This window comes from Arachis hypogaea, chromosome 17 (assembly GCF_003086295.3).
Source record: "Arachis hypogaea cultivar Tifrunner chromosome 17, arahy.Tifrunner.gnm2.J5K5, whole genome shotgun sequence".
NCBI classification, from domain to species: domain Eukaryota; kingdom Viridiplantae; phylum Streptophyta; class Magnoliopsida; order Fabales; family Fabaceae; genus Arachis; species Arachis hypogaea.
In genome coordinates, this window is record NC_092052.1 from 108,557,222 (window position 1) to 108,564,321 (window position 7,100).

At 36.4% G+C, this 7,100-nt stretch overlaps 1 non-coding gene across 1 annotated transcript; it reads right to left on the bottom strand.

Annotated features, from left to right (window-relative positions):
* Positions 1–6,265: 6,265 nt before the first annotated feature.
* LOC112767594 (small nucleolar RNA R71) lies at positions 6,266–6,373 on the bottom strand. Its single transcript, XR_003185036.1, has one exon. It is a non-coding gene; the product is annotated as a small nucleolar RNA R71 (small nucleolar RNA).
* Positions 6,374–7,100: the final 727 nt, after the last annotated feature.

Genomic DNA, 7,100 nt, shown 5'->3' on the forward strand with positions numbered 1-7,100 from the left:
CAACACCATTATTAAAATAAGAAACTTGAAAAAATAAAGTAAAAATAAGCTATAAAAACAAAATGAAAATGCAAAGAACAAAAGTATGCAAATGCAGTGGACAAAAGAAAATGGAAGATGGGAAAAAAAACTCTTTTTTTTTACCGACGCGGACGCGTCATGCACGCTTACGCGCCGATGCGCATTTTGGCCGAAGGGCGTGCGCGCACGCGTGGGTGAGATTATGCGCGGGGCACAGTGTCAGCCCAAGGTTGGCCCAACTCTATGGAACATGTACCAGGAGGGCAAGTGGCGCTATCGATGCGCGCGCGCATAGCGTGCGTGCACGCGCATTACGCAATTAGCATCAACGATGCGTACGAGCCAGGTGAGCGTACACGCGGGTTGGTTTGTGCCTTAGGCCCAATGTTCACATAGTGCAGGCCTAACTTTCGGGTTTTTGGCTGGGGTGGAATTTTTGCATCCACGCGTATGCGCCATGTACGTGTGTGCGTGGATGGTCGAAAATGCTTGGGCACACGTACGCGTGGATGGTGCTCTGTTTTTCAAAATTTTTCTATGTTTTTGCACCAAACCAAGCCTTCCAAACCTCCAAACAGCTACCAAAATACCCTAAAACCTAATTTAACCTACCAAACTACCAAATAAACTCAACAAACAAAACAAAACATGAAATTAAACCTATTCTATCAATATTTACAAAAGAGAAAAAATGAAAAGAGTTTACTATGGTGGGGTGTCTCCCACCTAGCACTTTTGTTTATTGTCCTTAAGTTGGACTTATGGGGAGCCCTTCTCAAGGTGGCTTGTTCTTAAACTCATCTTAGAACATCCACCAATGCTTGAGTCTCCAATAAGCACCATTATTCAAAATTAATAACTCCAAGCTTGGGTAGAGTTCCTCACAAACCATGGGCTCCCAAAAGTGGTCCTCATCTTGTAATCCGGGATCTCACACTTTGTTTTCACACCCGTCTGTAAGTCGAATCTCATTAATTCGTCCGGGTGGTAAGCAAGATGAATTCTCAATGAAGTGACCAAACATCCTTCTAGACCCATGCACTCTAGGTCTACACCAAACCTTGCAATCAAACTTTGGACATGCAACCATAATGAACCTAGAATAATATTTCCAACCACTAGCCATCTCCCTTTTACTCTTAAAGCCACAAATATGTCTAAGTTGACCATCCGTCTCAAGCAAACCATATTCAAGGGGAATAATAAAGCTTAAGTATAAGGAGTTTACCCATTTGAATGAAAGAATGGATGGTGATGGCTTGGGGAGAGGTATTTCCAATGTCCTTGCAAGCTTTACTCTCTTATGTTCTTCCTTGGTCACTTCCACCTCTTGACAAAATTCTTCAACTTCAATCCTTTGTTCATCAATTTCATCTAACTCTTCTCCATCACTCAAATCATATATGGGAGGATTAGATAAATCTACCTCCACATTGCTTCCTATCTCCTTAGGAGAAGGTTCTTCAAACTCAAAAGATTCACCACCAAGAAGATTGGATGCATAATCTTCATCACCAAGGGAGCTCAACTCTTGCTTCATTCCCTCCAAGTCTTCATTCAAAAATTATTTTGGAGGTTGTGCACATTCCTCCTCAACATCAAATTCAATCTTCTTCGAGGGGTTTTCTTCAACTTTATGTTCCCATGGAGGTTCCGCATCTCCTAAGTCTTCAACTACTTCTTCCTCTTCTTCAATGATCATAGGCTCCTCTAATTGCTCTAATACAAAATAACATCCCTCATTTTCCACCGGAGTTTCCAATCTCCCCTTCATGCTATGCTTTTCAATTAATTCTCCACATGTGACCATGGGAGTGCTTTGAGTGCTCAAGCATTGGGCGGCTAAAATGCTTACTACCTTGGTCAAGGTAGTCACAAATTCTAGTGTCTCCCTTTGCATTTCTTCTTGTCCTTGAAGTATAAGGCTAAGGGTTTCATCCATTGAGGCTTGGGGTGGATAGGAGAGTTCATTGTCTTGGAGAAAGGGTTCACGATAGGAAGGTGGTTCTTCTTGATAAAGATGTGGTGGTGTGTATTGAGATGGTTCTTGGGAGTAGTAATCTTGGAATGGTGGTTCCATGTATGGCTCATATGGTTCAAAAGGTGGTTGGTGGGATGGATATGGATTAGGGTCATAAGGAGGTTGATGAGCGGATAATTTATACGCTTTTTGGCATTGTTTTTACATAGTTTTTAGTATGATTTTATTAGTTTTTAATATATTTTTATTAGTTTTTAAATAAAAATCACATTTCTGGACTTTACTTTGAGTTTGTGTGTTTTTCTGTGATTTTAGGTAATTTCTGGCTGAAATTGAGGGACTTGAGCAAAAATCAGATTCAGAGGTTGAAGAAGGACTGCAGATGCTGTTGGAATCTGACCTCCCTGCACTAAAAGTGAGTTTTCTGGAGCTACAGAAGTCTAAATGGTGCACTCTCAATTGGGTTGGAAAGTAGACATCCAGGGCTTTCCAGAAATATATAATAGTCCATACTTTGCCCGAGCTTAGATGATGCAAACTGGCGTTCAACGCCAGCTCTCTGCCCTATTCTGGAGTTAAACGCCAGAAACAGGTTGCAAAGTAGAGTTAAACGCCAGAAATAGGTTACAAACTGGCGTTTAACTCCAAGAAAGACCTCTACATATGAAAGCTTCAATGCTCAGCCCAAGCACACACCAAGTGGACCCGGAAGTGGATTTCTGCATCATTTACTTATCTTTGTAAACCCTAGTAACTAGTTTAGTATAAATAAAACTTTTTACTATTGTTTTTACATCTTTGGATTATCTTTTGATCCTTGGATCACGTTTTGGAGGCTGGCCATTCGGCCATACCTGGACCTTCACCACTTATGTATTTTCAACGGTAGAGTTTCTACACACCATAGATTAAGGTGTGGAGCTCTGCTGTTCCTCATTAATTAATGCAAAGTACTATTGTTTTTCTATTCATTTCAAGCCTATTTCTTCTCTAAGATATTCATTCACACACAAGAACATGATGAATGTCATGATTATGTGACGTTCATCACCATTCTCACCTATGAACGCGTGCTTGACAATCACTTCCGTTCTACATGCAAACAAGCTTAAATGTATATCTCTTAGCCTCCTGATCGTGAGATCAGAGTCTTCGTGGTATAGGCTGGAATTATTGGTGGCCATTCTTGAGATCCGAAAAGTCTAAACCTTGTCTGTGGTATTCCGAGTAGGATCTGAGAAGGGATGGCTATGACGAGCTTCAAACTCGCGAGTGCTGGGCGTAGTGACAAATGCAAAAGGATTACTGAATCCTATTCCAGTATGATCGAAAACCGACAGATGATTAGCCGTGCGGTGATAGTGCATTTTGGACCATTTTCACTGAGAGGACGGGATGTAGCCATTGACAACGGTGATGCCCAACATAAGCTTGCCATGGAAAGGAGTATGAAGGATTGGATAAAAGCAGTAGGAAAGCAGAGGTTCAGAAGGAATAAAAGCATCTCCATACGCTTATCTGAAATTCTCACCAATGAATTACATAAGTATCTCTATCTCTATTTTACGTTTTATTTATCTTTTAATTATTAAAACTCTATAACCATTTGAATCCGCCAGACTGAGATTTACAAGGTGACCATAGCTTGCTTCAAGCCGACAATCTCCGTGGAATCGACCCTTACTCACGTAAGGTTTATTACTTGGACAACCCAGTGCACTTGCTGGTTAGTTGTGCGAAGTTGTGACAAAGAACTAAGATTATGAACGTGCGTATTAAGTTTTCAGCGCCATTACCAAGGAATGAACGATCACGATTTCCCACACCAAGTTTTTGGCGCCGTTGCCGGGGATTGTTCGAGTTTGGACAACTGACGATTCATCTTGTTGCTCAGATTAGGTAATTTTATTTTAATTTCAAGCTTTTTGTTTTTATTCTTTTATTTTCAAAAAATTTTCAAATATATATATATATATATAAATTATCCTATGGCTACAAAATTTTTCAGAATGAATTCTAGAGTTTCACGATGATCTGTTGAATTCTGGCTGGCTGTGAAGCCATGTCTAATCCTTTGGACTGAGATTTCAACTTATCATCACAAAAGTCCGTGGATTCTCATCTAATCAGCTATTATATGCCTGATTTGTATCTGCTGAAGCTTGGCTGGCCATTGACCATGTCTAGTGTTTTGGACCGGAGCTTTCACTGAAAGCTTGGCTGGCTAGTAAGCCATGTCTAATTCCTGGACTGGAGTTTTAGACTAACATTGCATGATTCCTGGAATTCTCATTAGAAATTTTGAAATCCTTATTTTTCTTTTTCCAATTAATTTTCGAAAAATTACAAAAAAAATTATAAAATCATAAAAATAAAAAATTAATTTGATGTTTCTTGTTTGAGTCTTGTGTTAGTTTTTAAGTTTGGTGTCAATTGCATGTTTATCTCTTTCTTGCATTTTTCGAAAACTCATGCATGATGTTCTTCATAATCTTCAAGTTGTTCTTGATGATTGTCTTTGTTTGATCTTTAGTTTTTCATGTTTTGTATCTTTTCTTGTTTTCCATATGCATTTTCAATTTGTTAGTGCCTAAACATTGTCAATTTCTGAGTTTGGTGTCTTGCATGTTTTTCTTTTCTTAAAAGTTTTCAAAAATAAAGTTCTTGGTGTTCAGCTTGACATTCAAAGTGTTCTTGGTGTTCATCTTGACATTCAAAGTATTCTTGCATGCATTGTGTGTTTTGATTCATAATTTTTATGTCTTGTGTCTTTTTTGTGTTTTTCTCTTTCTTCATTAACAATTCAAAAATCAAAAAAATATCTTTCCCTTTTTCATCTCATAAATTTCGAAAATTTGAGTTGACTTTTTCAAAAATTTTTAAAATCTAGTTGTTTCTTATGAGTCAAATCAAATTTTCAATTTAAAAATCCTATCTTTTTCAAATCTTTTTCAAAAATCAAATCTTTTTCATTCTTTCTTTCATATTTTCGAAAATTTCAAATTGATTTTTAAAAATCTTTTTTTTTATTTTGTTTCATAATTTCAAAATCTTTACTAACAATTAATGTGATTGAGTCAAAAATTTTAAGGTTTGTTACTTGCCTCTTAAGAAAGGTTCAATCTTTAAGTTTTAAAATCATATCTTTTTGTTTCTTGTTAGTCAAGTAATCAACTTTGATTTCAAAAATCAAATCTTTTTAAATTTCTTTTTCAAATCTTTTTCAAAATAAATGTCAATCACATCTTTTTTCAAAATCAATTTCAAAATCTTTTCTAACCTCTTATCTTTTTAAAATTGATTTTCAAATCTTTTTCAAACTAATCCTATCTTTTTGTTTCAATCATATCTTTTTCAAAACTACCTAACTAATTCTCTATTTAAATTTTCAAAAATCACCTTCCTCTTTTTCAAAATTCCTTTTTAATTAACTATTTTTTAAATTTTAATTTGATTTAGTTTTATTTTCTTTTCTTAATTTTTGAATTTTAACTTTAATTTTAAATTAAAAACAAAAATATTTTTCTTTTCTTTTCAATTATTTTCGAAAATTCTTCTCTCTCACCTCCTTCTAATTATTTATTTATCTACTAACACTTCTCTTTCTTAAAAATTCGAACCCTCTCCCTCTTTCTGTGTTCGAATTTTTTTCTTCTTCTACTCACATAAAGGAATCTCTATACCGTGACATAGAGGATTCCATATTTTCTTTTCTGTTCTCTTCTTTTTCATATGAGCAGGAACAAGGATAAGAACATTCTTGTTGAAGCTGATCCTGAACCTGAAAGGACTCTGAAGAGGAAGCTAAGGGAAGCTAAAGCACAACTCTCTGGAGAAAATCTTATAGAAATTTTCGAAAAAGAAGAAGACATGGCTGAAAATAATAACAATGCAAGGAAGATGCTTGGTGACTTTACTGCACCAAATTCCAATTTACATGGAAGAAGCATCTCAATCCCTGCCATTGGAGCAAACAATTTTGAGCTAAAGCCTCAATTAGTTTCTCTGATGCAACAGAACTGCAAGTTTCATGGACTTCCATCAGAAGATCCTTTTTAGTTCTTAACTGAATTCTTGCAAATCTGTGATACTGTTAAGACCAATGGGGTTGATCCCGAGGTCTACAGGCTTATGCTTTTCCCGTTTGCTGTAAGAGACAGAGCTAGAATATGGTTGGACTCTCAACCTAAAGATAGCATGAACTCTTGGGATAAGCTGGTCACGGTTTTCTTAGCCAAGTTCTTTCCTCCTCAAAAGCTTAGCAAGCTTAGAGTGGATGTTCAAACCTTCAAACAGAAAGAAGGTGAATGCCTCTATGAAGCTTGGGAGAGATATAAGCAACTGACTAAAAAGTGACCTTCTGACATGCTTTCAGAATGGACCATCTTGGATATATTCTATGATGGTCTGTCTGAATTATCTAAGATGTCATTAGACCATTTTGCAGGTAGATCCATTCACCTAAAGAAAATGCCTGCAGAAGCTCAGGAACTCATTGACATGGTTGCAAATAACCAGTTCATGTACACTTGATGAGAGGAACTTTTGCCAGTAAAGAATTTCATAAAAACAGTCGCGTTGTAGATATAGTCTCTAAACCGACAGAAATCCCTTCGTACAAACGTTTTGGTTGTCACAAGTAACAAACCCCTTTGAAATTGATAACTGAGTATTCAAACCTCGGGTCGTCTTCTCAAGGAACTGCAGGGAAGTATGTTCTTATTATTGGCTATAAAGTTGTAAATCGGGGTTGAGAGTGAGGAATAAGTATGACAAATAATTTAAATGGCAATTAAAAATAAATAAATAACTGTAAAATAAACTTTTGGCAAGGTATGAGAAATTGGAAGTCCAGACTTAGTTATCCTTATCAATAATAATGAAAGTTGAATCTTAATTCCACTTAGTTGACCTTTACTAAAGCAAAAGGAAAGTCAAGGGACTAATTAGTTTGATCTTCGAATCCTATTTATTTCCTAAGAAAAGGTTGGGATTATTGAAGTTCAGTTCAATTAGCAAAGATAACAGTTATCAATTACGTTGAGCTAAGATAACTCCTGAGTTACTGCTTTCTTAACCAAGACCAAAAGGGAAAAAG